General features: G+C 42.0%; 1 long non-coding RNA gene across 2 annotated transcripts; it reads left to right on the top strand.

Annotated features, from left to right (window-relative positions):
* Positions 1-4,503: 4,503 nt before the first annotated feature.
* LOC112615468 lies at positions 4,504-19,296 on the top strand. Of its 2 annotated transcripts, none has more exons than XR_003117376.1 (4): positions 4,504-4,722; positions 16,850-16,996; positions 17,612-17,766; positions 18,200-19,296. It is a non-coding gene; the product is annotated as an uncharacterized LOC112615468 (long non-coding RNA). The 2 variants fall into 2 exon arrangements; XR_003117377.1 differs by lacking the exon at positions 4,504-4,722 and adding an exon at positions 5,441-5,643.
* The last annotated feature ends 330 nt before the right edge of the window (positions 19,297-19,626 follow it).

Below are 19,626 nucleotides of genomic sequence, written 5' to 3' on the forward strand. Positions count from 1 at the left end.
GGGTTTACGCCATTCTCCTGCCTCAGCCTCCCGAGTAGCTGGGACTACAGGCGCCCGCCACCTCGCCCGGCTAAGTTTTTGTATTTTTTAGTAGAGACGGGGTTTCACCGTGTCAGCCAGGATGGTCTCGATCTCCTGACCTCGTGATCCGCCCGTCTCGGCCTCTCAAAGTGCTGGGATTACAGGCTTGAGCCACCGCGCCCGGCCGACAAAAGGTATTTCTTGTTTTCTAAGTTGTTTTACATTTTTGTAATGGTAGCCTTTGGAACGTTAAGGCCAGTCCCATGTCAGATTTAGTCAACTACAATTTGGCAAGGTAAAGCTGAATTCAAGGGATGAGAGAGTCTTCTTGACTACCTTTCCTTCCTGTGCCACAATCTCAATTGAAAGTATTTGTAGGTTTCAGGAAATCTGTATTAGTCATGGTTCTTCAGAGAAAGAGAACACCGTGTGTGTGTGTGCACGTGTGTGTGTGCACGCATGCATGCATGTGCGTAAAGAGAAAGAGAGAGATTTTAAGCAATTAGTTCACATGACTGTAGAGGTTGACAAGTCCAAAATCTGCAAGATGGGCTGACAGCCTGGAGCTCCAGTAAAGAGCTGATATGGTAGTTCAAGCCCAAAGGCCATCAGGCTGGGAACCTAGAGAAGAGCCAATGTTGCAGTTCAAAGGCCATCTGTTGGCAGAATTCCTTCTTACCTGGGATAGGTCAGTCTTTTGTTCTATTCAAGTCTTCAACTGATTGATGAGGTCCACCCACATGATGGAGGGCAATGCTTTATTCGAAATCCACTAATTTAAATGTTAATTTCATCCAAAAGCACCCCTCACAGAAACATCTAGAGTTATGTTTCACCAAATATCTGGGCATTGTGGCCCAGCCAAGTTGACATATAAAATCCATCATCACATCCTCTAGAAGAAGCCCAGTCTCCTAAGAAATGTATAGGATGGAGGAAAAGAGAAAAATAAAGTCTCAGTTGTTAGCTTGAAATGAGTGGATACAATAGAGGTTCCCAAATTTCTTCCTTACCACTCCTTAGGAACGGCTTGTTAACTGGGAAGTTTAGACAAATAGGTAGGCCTAGGACTCTAAGTATTTTACAGGGTTCAAGATTTACAAGCTGTGCCTCTTTCTTTTCCTTTTTTTTCAAGACGGAGTCTTGCTCTGTCACCCAGGCTGGACTGCAGTGGCTCAGTCTTGGCTCACTGCAACCTCTGCCTCCCGGGTTCAAGCAATTCTCCTGCCTCAGCCTCCCACGTAGCTGGGATTACAGGCACCCGCCATCACACCTGGCTAATATTTGTATTTTTAGTAGAGACGAGGTTTCACCATGTTGGCCGGTCTGGTCTTGAGCTCCTGACCTCATGATCTGCCTGCCTCGGTCTCCCAAAGTGCTGGGATTACAGGCGTGAGCCACTGTGCCTGGCCTGTGCCTTTTTCTTGAATTTCTCTTCTTAAGGGGTCACGGTGCATTATGGAAGTTTGTCAAAATAAAGGGATGTGGAAAGAGTAAGTAACTCAATCTGCAAGAATTATGTGCTGATTTCAACTTTATAATACTTTCAAAAAATGCAATGTTGTCCATTTATTAAAAATAGTGAAGATAATCAATAATTAGGGGCATGGAAAAGCAGTGAAAACAGCACAATACTGTATCTATAAAATGTTGATGTTTGTCTGTGCCATTGGTAAATGGTGTTGGTGGGGGGAAAGTTGAGTCTCTTATGCATTGAGACTTTGGGGTGATGTGTAGTGATTTCCATATGGCTGGGCCTAGGACCAAGCTCCTTGCCTGAGTTGAAGGTAGAAGTAGAAGTTCCTTGAAAGAAACAGAACTAATTCTGTTTGCTGATGAAGATTCATCTGTGCATGGTAAAAACACAGCCTCAAACACAAATATGGTGTCATAAAAAATGTTAATGTTAAAACATTATATGTACATTTTTTCTTTTTTTGAGATGGAGTTTCACTCTGTCGCCCAGGCTGGAGTACAGTGGTGCGATTTCAGCTCACTATAACCTCTGCCTCCCAGGTTCAAACGATTCAGCTGCCTCAGCCTCCCGAGTAGCTGGGATTACAGGTGCCCGCTACCATGCCCAGCTAATTTTTGTGTTTTTTAGTAGAGACAGGGTTTCACCATGTTGGCCAGACTGGTCTTGAACTCCTGACCTTAACTGATCTGTCTGCCTTGGCTTCCCAAAGTACTGGGATTACAGGTATGAGCCACTGCACTTGGCCCCCACCTCTCTCTCTCCCTCTCTTTTTTTTTTTTTTAAATAGAGACAGGGTCTTGCTATATTGCCCAGGCTGGTTTCGAACTTGTGGACTCAGGCAATCTTCCTGTATTTGCCTCCCAAAGTGCTGGGATTACAGGCATGAGCCACCACGCCCAGCCAAAACATTATATATTTGAACAAAAATCATGAGAGAACACAAAGATGCTTGCTGTGGTTTGAATATGTCTCTCAAAGTTCATATGTTGGAAATTTGATGCCCCATGTGGTGGTGTTGGGAGGTGAGCCTTAAAGGGAGGTGTTTGAGTCATGGGGGCACCACTCTTATGAATAGGTTAATGCTATTATTGAGGGAGTGGGTTTGTTATTTCAGTAGTGGGTTCCTTATTAAAAGACAAGTTCTGGCCCCCTCTTGGGTGCTTTCTCTATCTCTTTGCCCTTCCACCATGGGATGATGTAGCAGGAAAGCCGTTGTCAGATGCTAGTCCCTCAATCTTGGACTTCCCATTCTCCAGAACTGTGAGGAAATAAATTTCTGTTCTTCATAAATTACTGAGTCTGCAGTATTTTGTTACAGTAGCACATAATGGACTAAGACTATACTAATGGGTATGAAGTTTCTTTTCCGGGTGATGAAAATATTCTAAAATTGATTGTAGTGGTAGCTGCACAATTCTGTGAATATACTAAAATCCATTGCATTGTATACTTTAAGTTGGTTAATTATATGATATGTAAATTGTATATCAATAAAACCATTAAAACAGAAAAAGAACAGAGATAAAAGGATTTGTTAAAATAGTGTTGTAGAATTTGGGGTAAACTTTCTTATATTTTAGCTTTTGTGTAATAATAAATGATTATTTTAATTTAGAAGGGGTTCTTTGTGCCACTGAGATTTCAGCATTTCTTTTTTATTTAATGCATGCCTATTTCTCTTTTTTCTTCTTCATATGCACACTGTTGTATAATCTTTTTGTGTATATTATATAAAAAATGCAAACCCATTTTTTCCTGAATAATGTTGATATAACATTTTTAACAAGTTAATTTGAGAGGATGATGATGTATAAGTTTATGGGTTTTAGGATTTATGAATTTGTGGGTCTCAGTTTTTGATATTTCCAAACTGGCTTTTTTAGAAAGCAATAAGAACCAGACACCAAAGTAAAACATAATAAAGAGAAACGAAATATTATTTTGTATTCTTTCTATTTCACACCCAAAGAGGGATGTATTTCAGAGCCTCTTGAATAAATAATGCCATTTCTTTCAAAATTAATATTTGAGTTCTCACAGAAGACAAGAACAGGCCTTGTAGTAAGCAGTGAAGGACACTGAATCTCATTTTTAATGTCCAGACAATACCAGGGTTGTGAATAGAAAGAAAAGAGCTGTCCATGTTGGTGGCCTACTGCCTCTTACCCCCAAATTGATTGAACATCTTTGCAGTTTTTGTTCTGGTTCCCTGTACCTGGATCTTCTCTGTGGGTCATCATCAATAAGGTGTTCTCTTTGCCCAAGACAGGCTGGTTGGGCTCACCCTGAGAGCTGCTTTGAAGAGGATGTGTGGAAATATTTTTTTCTTATTTTGAGACGGAGTCTCACTCTATCGCCCAGGCTGGCATGCAGTGGCATAATCATACCTCACTGTAGCTTCGACTTCCTGGGCTCGAGTGACTTTTCCACCTCAGCCTTCTGAATAACTGGGAGTACAGGTGCGCACCACCACGCCCGGCTAATTTTTGTATTTATTTGTAGAGACGGGGTTTCGCCATGTCACCTGAGCTGGTCTCGAACTCCTGGACTCAAGGGTTCCGTTCACCTCGGCCTCCCAAAGTGCTGGGATTACAGGTGTGAGCCACCGCGCCCAGGCTGCAATTGTTATACAAATTTTTTTTTTGGCGGTAATTTTTACAATTTTCAATATCAGGCATAGGAGGAGAGGAGTAAGAGGCCCAAGAGGGCTGCAGACTGGCAGGGAAGGTGAAGAATTGGAGGGTAGACCACTAACGATAACAGAGGAAATAAAGGTAGATGGTTGGCTAAGAATAATGGGAGAGGGATTGACGAAAGAAGGATGGGCTGAGGGAGGGATGTGATGGTGGAGGCCAGTGTGACCAAGGGGAGGGGAAAAGTGAAAGAAGCAGAGTGGGATAGCGTCCTGGGAAGGGAGTGAAGGAGGTCGGTGGACCGCTAAGGGTTAGACTCCTAGAGGCGGGAGAGCGGGCGCGGGGTTAAGGGGCGTGAGCAGCGCATGCGCTGGAAGCACACTGCGGCGATTCTGGAGCGGTTGTGCTTTTCTGGCTTCAGCGTTGCGGCTCAAGGCACAGTTGGTCATGTGCCTGCTGTCCATTGCCGCTAAGGCCTGCTGCTGCCATTCAGGCGTCTCTCTCTCTCTCTCTTTCATGCCGCTCTCTCCACCCCATCTTGGGACGGCCGGCTCTAAGAATTCCTGCTACGACACTGAATTCAACCAGGAGGTAAAGGAACGATGTAGGGGAAGAACAGAACATGGAGGGCGGCGGAGGGAACTTGGGCCAGGAAGATCCTTAATTTGTTCATTTTTCCAGTTCACGGGAGGAAAAAATGGAATCCGTTACAGGCCCCAGTTTTCCAAAAGGATGTTGAGCATTTGCTTCCCATTGTGAAAGGAATGCGGACTCCTTACCTTTAACTAGAGTCAAGGCACCTGAGCATCGGTGTTTTCCATAATGTTCCCTGTTTAAAACATTTGTGGTTCGTCATTTGTAGCAGATGTATTTAAAGGGCGAGGCCTTAGGATTATGTTCAGCCGATGGTTTATGAGAGTTTCCCTTGCCTTTGTTCAGGTTGACTGGTCTTATGTGAATCCCGGGGTACTCTAGCCCCCTCCCTTGGAGTTTAGACCCATTCCATCTAGATCTGGGATTCACTCTGATCACCTGCAACGCCTTCTTTCCCCAATTCAACTTCCCTAGTTTATCGCTTCTACCCGCATTAGGGAAGGCTGGTAATGGCTCTCCTTGGGCACTGGGGCAGAACAGTGGCGAGAAACACGTCCACATAGCATCAGGCATGCATACTGTATACAAATAGGAGCAAGAAGGGAGAGGACTAGCGAGGTGCGCAGGGTATTTGAGAGGCTGGATGAGGAGGCGCGGCGCCGAGGGGCGGCGCTCAAGCTAACAGTATTTGATAAGACCTGAGTTAAGGGGAGGGGCTCCAGTGGGTGGCGGGGAGAGGGAGGCACGCATGCGCAAGACTTGAATGGAGTAGGGGTTGGAGGTTTGGAAGGTCAGGAAGGGAAGGACTCGCAGGCATATTTACGAACGCAAAGTTGCTAGGAGTTGGTACCAGCAGTTGGGAGGTAGAGGTGGAGCTCATGCGTATTTGAGACAACATCTTGAAGGTTGGGGAGAACGGTAAGGAGGAAGCGGCGCGCATGCGTATTTCAGACGGAGTGCCGGGGAGGGGAGGCGCTCAGCGTTCGGGTAACTAAGGTTGCAAAATGGCGAGGGGGGAGGTAAGCTGTCTTTGCTTGGCCATCTTGGGCTAGCAGGCCCTGCAGAGAACTACCTTTTTAGCTGAGTGAAGGGATCAGTCAACCTGAGTTGGAGTTCTCCTATGCTGTGGCCAGATCCACTAGAAATTAAGCCAGAATCTTAGCCTCTCACTGGCCTATCGGTAAGTGGGTTCAAAAATGAGGAGGCGATGATGACTCTGCAAAAGGTTGCGGCAGCTGGCGGTGCGTAGGAAATGCGTAAAAAGGGAGCACTTGGAGACAGGCCACATTTGGGCAGTACGCATTCGGAGGGCTCTCTGGCTTTCCGATCTTGGGTCTCTGTACTTGGCTCTGAATACAGTCATCCCATCAGAGTAGCAAAACACTGTGGTTGTAGTGTGAGAATCTAATGTTAATGTTGGCCGAAAGCCCTTGATTTTCTCCCCTGAGAACATAGGCGTGAGGGTTTGGATGTGTTTCCAAATGCTTGTTACTCTTTGCTGTAAACCTGGAATTTGGACCTATGGCTGCCTGGGACTCATACTGTCGTGGAGAAAGATAGAAAAGTAGTTAATGGCAGTGGTGGTATGAAGGTGACCTGGGCTTTCACCCTTTCCTTTATTTTTTCTTCTGTAGAACTTTCAGCACGGTTTTGTCAAGGGGGAAGATTAGAGTTTCTATTTTAAAGGCAGATGTACTGTCATGACTCTCTGAAGACTTGCTGTGAATCGCTAAAACTAGTAAGTTAGCACTTAGATACAGATACATAGTTAGAAAGGGCACAGGATTAAAAAGTGAAAAAAACATCTTTTTCCAGTAATCCTAGCTATGATTTCATGATGGTCCTTTTCCTTCTCTGGACCTATTTCTCTCTCTCGCTCACTTATTTATTTCCTTTTAGACAGAGTCTTGCCCCGTCGCCCAGGCTGGAGTGCGGTGGCGCGATCTCAGCTCACTATAACCTCCGCCTCCCGGGTTCAAGCGATTCTGATGCCTCAGCCTCCCAAGTATTAGCTGGGGTTACAGGTGCGCGCCACCACGCCCGGCTAATTTTTGTATTTTTAGTAGAGATGGGGTTTTGCCATGTTGGTCAGGCTGGTCTCGAACTCCCGGCCTCAAGTGATCCGCCCGCCTCAGCCTTCCAAAGTGCTGGGATTACAAGCGTGAGCCACCACGCCCGGCCACTGGGCCTATTTCTCTATCTGTAATAATGATTAAATGTCAATAGCACTTACTACGTTTGAGGTTCTGGTCTGTGTGCTTTTACATAGGCCGTAACTCATTTGGTACTCTCGACCATCTTACGAAACAGCAGTACTTTTATTAAGTTTTTACAAATGAGAAATTTGAGGGACACGAGACTAATTTGTTCAAGGCTTTACAGCCAGTTGAATGGCTGAGACAGGGTTTTTATCCAGGTGGGATGGCTCCAGAAGCCTGTGCTCTTAAGCATTATGCTTTATTCCCTAAAAAGAGGAGGCGAATTTAAAGGAACTTTCTTTTATGATTTCAAAATCTGTTTGTAACTAACCAAAGCCATTTGAGAAAGAAGACCTGTTTTCTGTTTCTGACTGTGCAGACTACAGGGTTACATACCTAGGAGACAAAAGGTAAAGAATTGTTGATTTGGTGCCTAGTGGGGTGGCTATCCTTAACTACCCTTGTCTTCTGTGCTTTTTGTTCTGCAGAGGGTCTAAAATGGCCGACTGCGGCAGGCTGGACACACCCTTCTTGTTTTGCCTGATTTTCTGTCTGCTCTAACGCTTTGAAACGTCTAACCAGTCATTTGCTGCAGTACTTGTTTTTTTTTAACCCATTATTAATATTTCGCCGTGTTGATCCAAATATACAATAGTGATGGAAAGGTTATTGTCTTTTTTCTTGTAATAAAAGACTGAAAATACATTTGTTTCATTTTTATTATTTGCTTAGGATACATTCGTGGAAGTGGAGTTAGTACATCAAAGGGTATGAACATTTTAAACTCTCAGTGTCTATTGCCAAACTTCTTCCCAAAAAGGTTGTATCAATTTTTACTCATACAAGCGCTGAATGTTGTTGTTTGTTAATTTTTAATGGATAAAAACCAGTATTAATTTTTCATTTGCTTATTAGTTTGGATTTTCTTCCTCCATATATATCTCAGCAGTTTTCTTTCATGTAATGATAGTTCATATCTTATGTTGATTTATGCGTTGAAGTTTTAGTTTAGTGTTTATTATTATGTTTGAGTGTGTTCTGTAAATAAAGATTACTCAGACTTTTGTAATGTTATAAATACCTACTCCATGTTATTGTTTGCCTCTTAATTTTTGTCTTTAAATTTTTGGTTAGTAGAGATTTGAAATTATTTGGCAAATTTGTCTTCTATTTTGTGATTTTTTCTTCTATTGTTTAAATTTGAATAGCTCCCTCAGTCTAGACATTTGGTAAATTTCGTAACTTTGCTTGAGGATAACTATCAAGCATGGGAGAAAAAACATCCATAATTTCACCACCCAGAGAGAACTATTGTTAATACATTTATTCACTTCATTCTGTGCATTTTTCTATGCAGTTGATAATATATGTGTACTATTTTATATTGTGTTTTGTTTTTAACATTATAACATGCGTATGTCCATGTTAAACATTCTTTGTAATTGTCAGTGTTTCATGATGTTCTGTTGTATGGAAGTATTTTATAGATTTTCAGTATTTTAAATTATGTAATGAATATCTTTTCATTTGGTTTTTATTATTCATCTATTTTGGGTTGTTATCGAAGAGACTTCTAGAATTAGTTATTTGTCAAAAGATTTGAACATTATAAAGAATTGGCATAGTTACTTTTCAAAAAATTAATGTCAGTTTTTGTACCCAGTCGTTTAGGTACTTATAAAAAAATGTTTTTGCTTTTTTTTTTGCTGACTCCATATGTAAATGAATGAATGGTATCTCTTCGTTTTTTTGTTTTGTTTTGTTTTTTTTGAGACAGGCTCTCCCCTTATTGCTCAGGCTGGAGTACAGTGGCGTGATCATGGCTCACTGAAGCCTCGACTTCAGGGCTCCAGAGATCCTCTTACCTCAGCCTCCTGAGTAGTGGGACTACAGGTGTGTGCCACTATGTCCAGCTAATTTTTAAATTTTTTTGTAGAGATGGGATTTTGCCATGTTACTCAGGCTTGTCTTGAACTCCTGGGCTCAAGTGAGTCTCCCATCCCGGCTTCCCAAAATGCTGGGATTACAGGGGTGAGCCACCACACCTGGCTGATGTCTTTGTTTTGTGATACAGTTCTTTTATTATTTGGTGAGGCTGGACTTTAGATCTTAATTACTAGCTCTTATTTCCTTTTGTGAATTATTCAATTTGTGCCTGAATGTTATTTGTAAGTTGCAAATGTCATTTGTTGCAGATATGCTCCCAGAAATATTTGTTGCCATTGAGTCTGAAGAAATGTTTGCAGTTCCAGATATAACTGCTGTGTGGATACATGTCTGGTTCTTGGTAGCCATTTTGAGATAACATTTGTCTGACCTCTTATCTTATTTTTGTTTTTATTTTTAGAGTGTAGGTCTTGCCCAGGCTGGTCTTGAACTCCTGGGCTCAAGCGATCCTTCTGCCTCGGCCTCCCAAAGTGCTGGGATTACAGGCATGAGCCACCTTGCCCGGCCTTGTCTGACCTTTAAACAGAAATCCATTGCTTTTTATCTAAAAGGAAAGCACTTTTGAGTACTGTGCAACAGTGGTGCTTCCTGGCTCTGGGCATGGGGAGAAGACAGGGCAACATTTTGTCCCTAATAAGAAACTAATTTAGACAAGAAACAAAACAGTGGTCTCTTCTCCCGCATCCATTCAGGGACTGGTCTTATTTTAAATATTTGAGTGGCCTGAGGGAGGATATAGGCAGGTAGTGAAATGTCCACATTTATGCATACTGTTAAATGCTTTGGGGATGTGAAATGCATTAAGGAACACACTAGCATGTGAGAAGGCACCAGGAGTGGGCTAATTGGCAGAAAGGAACAGTGTACAGGCAAGAGCAGTGTAATAACTTTAGGGGAAAATAATATGTTAAGCTTATTAAATAACAGCCTTATAGAGACATTGGGTCCCAAAACAGTGATCTCAGTATAACTGTCAACAACTTGCTGATGTTTTCAGCCCTATTTGCTGGTCAGAGGCAAAAAAGCCATTAAAAACCTAGGTATTGTTAAGAAAGGTATGAGACACAGAAAAATGCCATTCTATCTTTGTGTAAAACTGTTACAGTGGTAATAACTATTACAGTGGTAATCTTACCTCAAGGAGTCTGTTATTATCACTCACACGATTTTGAAAAGGGAGTGGGCAGAGTGTGTTACCTCTCTGTTTCATTTTTCTTGTTTATAATACATAGGTGAATTAGATATTCTCAAAGGTCTTGGAGGGGTCTAATTCTGGTTTCCTGAAACTGAATGTTATTTCTAGTTTAGAGAATCTGTTTAATTATGTTTATTAAATAAACTATTCTAACATTCCTACTCTGATCTGTATATTATCTATTTTGTATTTAATAGCATTCTAACTTTTTTTTTTCAGTGAAGGATGAGGATTATTGGATTTAGAAGTGCCAAATGAGCTGTTACTTATTGCTTTTTGCTATCCAGTTACACTGGGTTAATCCAGTTAGTTGTAAGCTCCCATTTTTCAGCATTTTGCTAGCTGTAGATATTAAACCAGGCTCATGTGAGTAGTAGGGTGGGGAGGTTAAGAGGAGTATATAAGCAAAAAGGGAAAAAAACCCCTCATGTTTTAGAAGAGGGGGTTGAGAAGTTCCTTTATTGGAAGTCTGTGCACGGAAGTCCCATTTTACATCATGCCAGTGTCTAGTTCCCAATTCCATCTATGGCCAGGGGTTAGGGAAAGCCTGAATATTTGAAATAACCAAAAAGCATTTAACCTTTGATTTCTATAATTTGTTCCTCCCCTGTCTTGATGTTACAGCCAGCAGCAGCCTGGAGCAGCACCCCCTGGGAAGAAATTTTACATCGGCCATTATAATACAACCTGATAAGTGTTACAGCACTTATCAGATTGTATTGTAATTGTCTGTGTATATATACCTGTCTCTCTTCCTGTTATTAGTTAGACTGTGAGCTCCTTGAGGGCAAGGAAGGTGTCTTCATCTCCAGAGCCCAGCCTGGCACATTAGTAGGCCTCAGTAAATGTTTATTAGATGAATAAATGAATGACTCATCAGCAAACATTTATTGTGTGCCTGCTAAAGTGAGCTCCACAGGCTCTGGACTGTCAACTGTTTCTTCAAAAAGCATGTGGTCAGAAACTTGATGTTTTTGTATATGTCTTCCTAAGAGTTTCTCATGAGACAATGCCATTTTTGTGTTTGGATTTCAGTCCTTGATATTTACAGATGTTGCAACTGTTGCTATTGCTGACACTTGCTTTCTTGGTGGGACTTGAGTGATAACTGTTAGATTGGGGCCTCATCCTCAGGGCCCAGGTAATCATCCAAATAGTCCAAATAGTATTCTTAGATAGGACTTTTCTTTTTCTTTTTCTTTCTTTCTTTCCTTCTTTCTTTCTTTCTTTCTTTCTTTCCTTCTTTCTTTCTTTCTTTCTTTCTTTCTTTCTTTCTTTCTTTTTTTCTTTCTTTCTTTCTCTCTCTCTCTCTCTCTCTCTCTTTCTTTCTTTCTTTCTTTCTTTCTTTCTTTCTTTCTTTCTTTCTTTCTTTCCTTCCTTCCTTCCTTCCTTCCTTCCTTCCTTCTTTCTAAGAGACAGGTTCTCACTCTGTTGCTCAGGCTGGAGTGCAATGGCGCGATCACAGGTCACTGCAGCTTCGAACTCCTAGGCTCAGGTGATCCTTCCACCTCAGCGTTCTGAGTTAGGACTACAGGTGTGCGCCACCACCCCGGGCTAATGTTTGTATTTTTCATAGAGACGGGGTCTTGTTATGGTGCCCAGGCTGTTCTCGAATTCCTGGACTCAAGCGATCTACCTTCTTAAGCCTCCCAGAATGCTGGGATTACGGGTGTGAGCCACTGCACCCAACCAGACTCCATATTCTAAACCAAGGGTGGGCAAACTTTATTGCCAATGGGCTACCTGTTTTGCAAATACAGTTCTATATTGGAACACAGCCACGTTCATTCACTGATGTTTTACCTGGGGCCGCTTTTGCATCCCAATGGCACAGTTAAGTAGCTACTAGGGTGGTGCAAAAGTAGTTGCTGTTTTTGCCATTAAATATATTGGAGACATTGTGGCCCACAAAGCCTTTGTAGAAAAAGATTGCTGTGCCTACTCTGGATCATCACTCGACAGTGATGGTTTCATTCCTCATTCCATTCACCAGACCAGAAATTCATATTTATTTACTTCATTTGTCATTGCTTATGACAAGTCTTTTTCCTCTTTTACAGATAAACCAGCTAAGACATGTTTTAAAGTAGGAAATTATAAGACCTCCCCCAGGGTCCTGCAGTCAGTCAGTTATAATCTGTCCTTCAACATCAAGCTTTGAACCTCTACTCTAGAAATACCTTTTATTGTATTCAAACTTGAAGCACATGGGCATAGCATGCTTTGGTGCCTTCGCCCTTGTTCCTCTCCTTCCTATACAGTTCTTTGCAATGAGAATATGGGAAATAAGGACTTAATGTGGGATAAGGCAGAAAGGTAAGCTGAGGCAAATGTTTAGAGGTTCCTAACACTAATTTTTAAATGAAGAAGTGGGGTGTCTGAAATATTCATTTATTTAGACATATACAGGTAGTGAGCCTAGACTTCCAAGAGCTTAGAGCCCCTCCCCTTGTGCCTCCCCAACTTTACATGTACTATCTTGGTAACCTGCCTATGAATACATTTTGATTCATTTCACTTCATTAAAAAGTCGGAGAGCTCAAAGTCATATTTGAGAAAGCTAAATTTAAAACAAAATGGAGGAAACATTGAATAGGCTCATCTTGTTGGATAGGATCATCCTAGGAATAAAATAAAATAGAAGGAAAAGTCTTACAGCCATATTGTTAAAGCTGCTTGCTGGATTTTTCCCAAAATTTTATTGTGAAAGTTGTCAAACATACATACAGAAAAGTTGAAAGAATTGTATGGTGAAAAGCTATGTACCCAACACCTAGATTTTATAATTAACATTTCACTATACAGTCATGTGTTGCTTAAAGACAGGATGTGTTCTGAGTAATGGATCATTAAGTGATTTTGTTGTTGTGTGAACATCATAGGGGAGTGTACTTATACAAACCTAGATGGTATAGCTTACTACACACCTAGGCTATATGGTATAGCCTATTCCTCCTAGGCTACAAACCTGTACAGCATGTTGCTGTATTGAATACTGTAGGCATTTGGAACACAACGGTAAGTATTTGTATATCCAAACATATCTAACATAGAGAAGGTACAGTAAAAACATGGTGTTATTATCTTATGGGACCACCATTGTATATGCGCCTGTGACTGAAATGTTACTATAAGATTCAGGACTGTTTGCGTTATCACATTAACCCATCTTTGTTGAATAGGTTTTAAAAATCTGTCTGTCGTCCATGTTAATGTCATCTGTATCTGACCCATCATGGTGCTGAAAAAGTTTGTTTTCATTCTTATTTGTGTCTTCTAAGTTGGCATGAATACCAGCACAGCACAACTATGTGTAAGCAGATCTGTGCAGGAATGAGAGTCTCAGGGAGAGAATCCACGTTGTTTCTGAAAGAAAATGGCTATAGCTCACTGTTGTTTACTGGAAATAGTAGGGGGAAGGAAAGATGGAAGTCCAGGTCCAGTGTCATATACTGCCTTGCACCTTACTCACTTCTCTGCCTTTAGGGTAGGTGGTTTTCTGAGCAGCTTCTGCTTGGTTCTTTCCTTTAAGGCTTGCTAAAGGAGAAACAACAATGTCATATTGAAATGCCAATGAGGCAATATTTAGCATTAGAATAACTCTTTGGAATTCTAGCAAATGGATTTTTAGTTTGGGCTACTGTCTAATAGTATTCTTTGAGCCTTTTCTGTTAGCAACAGCTGCAGTTTCAGTTAGGAAGCACCATGAAATTTTGTTTGTCTTTATCCATGGACATGATAATGGTCAATGTTACCTGTTTGTGTCTATCTCCTTTGATTTAAACTCAAGGGTAGAGACTGTGTTTTACTGATCTTTGCACATCTCTTACACTGTAAGGTTTGTATTCATTTATAGGGATATACCCCCAAATATATGTTTAACATTATTAAAAAAAAGATTTAGATATGGGCATATTCACGGTGTTTATAACAGTAAATAATGGAAAAACTTACCTAGTCATGAATAGGAACTTGGTTAAATACATTTTGGTGTATTCATGTAATGGCACAACATAGCCATTAAAAATAAAAATAGTCTTGAAGATAAATATTTGACTTAGATGTATAGAGCATATTAATTGAAAAAGGGCTAAAGAGAAACAGTATAGTTTCTTTTTTTTTTTTTTTTTTTTTTGAGACGGAGTTTTGCTCTGTAGCCCGGGCTGGAGTGCAGTGGCCGGATCTCAGCTCACTGCAAGCTCCGCCTCCCGGGTTCCCGCCATTCTCCTGCCTCAGCCTCCGGAGTAGCTGGGACTACAGGCGCCCGCCACCTCGCCCGGCTAGTTTTTTGTATTTTTAGTAGAGACGGGGTTTCACTGTGTGAAAACCCCTGACCTCGTGATCCACCCGTCTCGGCCTCCCAAAGTGCTGGGATTACAGGCTTGAGCCACCGCGCCCGGCCGAGAAACAGTATAGTTTCATCTAATCATTGTAAAATAATTCATGTTTGTGCATGTATATGAAAGTTGTTGGAAGAACGTACCCCAAGTGTTAAACTTTTTTGGGATTCTGGCTGATTTTTTTTTTTTTTTTTTTTTTTTTTGAGATGGAGTCTCGCTCTGTTGCCAGGCTGGAGTGCAGTGGCATGATTGTGGCTCACTGCAACCTCTGACTCCCTGGTTCAAGCGATTCTCTTGCCTCAGCCTCCCGAGTGGGATTACAGGCATGCGCCACCACATCCAGCTAATTTTTGTATTTTTAGTAGAGACGAGGTTTCACCATGTTGGCCAGGATGGTCTCGATCTCCTGACCTCGTGATCCGCCGGCTTCTGCCCCCCAAACTGCTGGGATTACAGGCATGAGCCACTGCGCCCGGCCTCTGGCTGATTTTTACATTCTTTGCCTAATATAGTTCCGGATTTTTTTTTTTTTTTTTTGCAGTGTTCATCTATGACTATCAAAGCTAGAGACACATTGAAACTATTTCCATTTTGAAACTGTTGACTTGAACAGAAGTGGAATAAGTGGGGGTGGTGAGGGGTTCTGGAAACTGGAGAAATTTAGTTCGGAAAAGAGCTGGGTGGGGTGGGGGAAGGGAATGGTGGAAATAAGATCGCTGTCTTCAGAGGAAGGCACTAACTACCACCTACCCTTGGATTCCTGGCTCCTTAGTGCAGGCATTTTCTGGATCAGTGTTTACACCTACCATTTATTTCCCAATTAGGCCCTCTACACATTCCTTTTCTACCCTTGTCCCTCTGGGCTTTAAAGCTACAATAATTGCTAGTGGCAGCAGCTACTTATGAATATGCAAGTCTTGCTCTAGTAAATGGTAGCCTTAGTTGCTCCAATAAAGAGATGGCTCAAACCTATCAAGGCTCCTGCTTCCCCTCTCCTCTCAGCTAGGCAGCACCAGTCTTCCCTATCTATGGTGGGAGAACTTTCTGCCTTGGTCTCATGGTCACTAGTAGATTAGAGGACAGATTCTTTCTGGCTGGTGGTAGGTAAAACAGTTAAAAATGAGTCCTGGGTAACTGCTCCTTGGGTCTTCCAGGGGTTTGAGTTGAGGGTTGCCCGCATCTCACTGAGTAACAGGAAACTTAGCAGTATTGACTTGTGCTGCCAGCATATAATGATAACAGTAACCTGGGCTTTGGGCCATTGCTGAATTGCCAGATTTCTGGGTTATTTTTCATGCTAAGCAGCTAGGGACTGAGAAACTTACAGGCAATAGGCTGCTCCTTAGAAAGGACCCCTTGGCCAGGCAGGGTGGCTCACGCCTGTAATCCCAGCACTTTGGGAAGCTGAGGTGGGTGGATCACCTGAGGTCAGGAGTTTGAGACCGGCCTGGCCAAGATGGTAAAACCCCATCTACTAAAAACACAAAAATTAGCCAGGCGCGGTGGCGGGCGCCTGTAATCCCAGCTACTCGGCAGGCTGAGGCAGGAGAATCACTTGAACCTGGGAGACTGAGGTTGCAGTGCTTGAACCCAGGAGGCAGAGGTTGCAGTGACCGAGATCACACCACTGCACTCTAGCCTGGGCGACAGAGCAAGACTCTGTTTCAAAAAAAAAGAAAGAATGAAAGGACTCCTTGATGGTCTTTGGCTTGTGTCTCATGACTCAGAGCCTGTTACTCCAGTGGTTGATTCTTCGAGGTAGGGGCATAGCCACTGGTCTGCCTAGCTTTTTGTGGTCCTATTGATAACCCAGACAGCTGGGTGAGGGAGCAGATAATGTTCAATTCCTTTTCACTTAAGGTAAGGTGAGTGGTGGTGGGAGTTGAGATTGTAAATGATAGGGTCTTGGTTCAAGAGCCCAGAGTTTTGTAACCTTTTCCTATCAGTGTGAAAACCAGATGCCATCTGATGACTAGATGAAGGTTTCATTCACCTTTTGCAGGCTGTTTTGGTCAGGACTAAAGAATGTAGGTTCATTAACTGCCAGACACAGAAGGGCCACTAAGGGGTCAAGTTTACCCCCTTATTCACGGCGATATTGAAGTCTAAAGAGGGGAAGAACTTGAAGGAAACTACGAAGATAAGCATTAGAGTTCACATCTGGGTACTAACACTTTGGTGTAGTCATTGGTACCTCTGTACCCAGTTCTCTCATTTAAAATAAAGGCAGGAATCCTTACTAATAATCGTAGACCTTGCAACTGCCTTTGCCAGATAATATAATTGTGATGCTAAGTGTGAATGCTTAGCAAGAGTAAAATCTGAGATCCATGGTGTGACTGGCTGGATAACTTGACTAAGGTGGTAAAAATAAAATTAAAGCTAGATCTCAAACCTTGACTGTTCCGTCTTATGTTTGTTTCTTTCTTCTCCCTGTCCTATAGGTGATGCCACATGCAATCAGAAACTATGCCACTGGTGAAGAGGTATATTGAGCCCTGCCTGGTTAACCTCCAGTGAGGTTATCAGAGAATTGGGAGAGGCTCAAACCAGCATCCTGCACCTAGTTATCAAACCATTGTGAAGTCTTGGTAAGTGGCCAGTGGCTTTGGTGGGCTTGCTCAGTTAGTGGGATGGGGTAGGGTAAGGGTGCTTAATAGGCACTAAGCAATTACTGGATATTTTCACATTATGATATGAAAAAAAGTCTTAAAATATTCAGGCTGTGCTACAGAATAAAGAATCTAACCTCTTTTTTCCCTATCGTCCCATTTTTACAGATGGGGGAATTAGAAATTGCCCAAGATTATATGAGGCCACAGTAGATGGCACAAATTGCCCAAGATTATAGCTAGTTGGCATAGAAAATGGATTTGAGTCCAAGTCAGTACTGTGTCTTCTACTCAGTGCTTCATCTGGGTTCTATCAAATCCAAGGAAGCCATGTGAGACAGAAATGTTTTTATTTCACAGTAAAAGATTTTTTTTCTTTTCTTTTTTTTTTTTAAATAGAGATGGGGGTCTCACTATGTTGCCCAGGCTGGTCTTGAACTCCTGGGCTCAAGTGATCCACACACCTTGGACTCATTTCACACTAAAAGATTTCTGTAATAGCTCCTGAGATTTTACTCCTCTGATGTTGGAAATGTCCATGGTGTGAAGTTTTATTATGCATAAAATCACCTGGGGTGCTTGTTAAACATGCAGATTCCTGGATGGCCAGAAAACTTCTCATTGGTCGAGAGCAACATTAAGATCTGCCTGTTACTCATACTGATGCTTCCTGCCCAGCAAGTTCATCAGAGGAAGAGGATGAATTACGGTTGCCATGGATGTCCTTGTGAGGCAGTTGGGAAGCCTTGGTAAGTTGCCAGTGGCTTGGGGTTCCCCAGTTGGTGGTAGAAAAGAGAAGGGAAATAGGTTATGATCTCGCCCTTTCTAACTTTCTAGCTTTATTAAGTACTTACTAAATGCCAGAGACTGTTGCAGATATTAACAAAGTCTTGCCATGGAACTTTCATTCTTGTGAAGTTAGACAAAGGGATAAGTAACCAGTAAATGTATAATGTATCATAAGTGTTATATCAATTGTTTTTTTCCATTATGATGTAAAAAATTGCACTTAAAAATGATTAGGTTAAACTAAGCAACATCTTGTGTTTTTCTCCCTTCTTCCCATTCTCCCTTTTAATACCTGCCACAGTTGCTCAATGCAATGGAGGCTGACCAAGCTGAGTGTCAGGAAGGTCATAGATGATGCAAACAGTCTTTTTTCTTTTTGTTACTTCTCACTAGGCTGGATTGTGAAGGATATTTGAAAAGTATTTTAGAGTCCACCAGATCCTCCATGTGAATGACCATGCAGCAAAAGAAGGAGGGTCCTGTCAGTGATTAAGGTAACATAGTGATGAAGGTAAGTAGGGGAAGAGAGGCTTACTTTGCCCTGATTCTTGTCAGGGAGGCTCTTAGAACTGCCATTTCCAGAGCATAAGTGACAGGCCAGCACTTTGAAAGCCTGCAACTTATTCTATAATATATCCTTCTTAAAACAATTCATGTAGATTATATGCTTACCCAGTCTGTGATCACTCCTGCAGAAGATCAGAAGAACTGAAATATAGGTGACATAGGCTCTTGCTTTTGTAAATATTTTGTTGAAACACAGTTGTGTTCATTCATTATTGTCGATGGCAGCTTTCATGCTACAGCAGAGATGAGTAGTTGGGAGAGAAACCATATGGACCATGGAGTTAGAAATATTACTGTCTGGCCCTTCACAGAAAGTTTGCCAATTCGTGGCATAGATTAAATAAATGTACTATGTCTACAAATCCTCCTCTCCCCATTTTCCTTTCAATGGGACTTGCATTTACAGTTGATCCTAGAACATATGGAATCTCATAGTAATCAGCTTGCTTCTGAATTTCTTCCCACTCAAATTAAGCTCACCTAGAAAGCACATTCACAAATTGGGCTACATATACAGAAGGAACTATGTTTTATATGCCTCATCGTAGTCAACTCATTTATCCTATATGTATGGTTCCCCCATTTTTTCCTTCTTTTCAGGGGTGACTTTTAAACTTGAGCCATTCATGAGTATCCAAAAAGTTACAACTTATGTTTTCTAATTAAGACTTTATCCTTATTTTAGTATACTTACCCTCCCTGGCTTTTTTGCATATTTCTGCAGATGTCTTGACCTTTCTGAGGAATAAGCCCCCTTAGAAGATTAATTTTCTGTAGTTCTCTATTGAGGAAATACATGACATTTAGCTTTTTAATAATTTGATGCCATTCATTGAGCACCTACTGTGTGCTTTATGTACCCTGTCTCATTGAATTTTTACAGAAAACTGGAAGAGTTAGTTTTGTGTTATTACTACCTCCATCTCAAAGATGAGTCTTGGAAAGTTTAAGTAACTTTAGGTTACATTGTAATCAGTGGCAGAACTGGGACTTAAGAACATAATTCGGCCGGGCGCAGTGGCTCAAGCCTGTAATCCCAGCACTTTGGGAGGCCGAGACGGGCGGATCACGAGGTCAGGAGATCGAAACCATCCCAACATGGGCTAACATGGTGAAACCCTGTCTCCACTAAAAAATACAAAAAACTAGCCGGGCGAGGTGGCGGGCGCCTGTAGTCCCAGCTACTCGGGAGGCTGAGGCAGGAGAATGGCGTGAACCCGGGAGGCGGAGCTTGCAGTGAGCTGAGATCTGGC

Source organism: Theropithecus gelada, chromosome X, assembly GCF_003255815.1.
Source record: "Theropithecus gelada isolate Dixy chromosome X, Tgel_1.0, whole genome shotgun sequence".
In the NCBI taxonomy this organism is placed as follows: domain Eukaryota; kingdom Metazoa; phylum Chordata; class Mammalia; order Primates; family Cercopithecidae; genus Theropithecus; species Theropithecus gelada.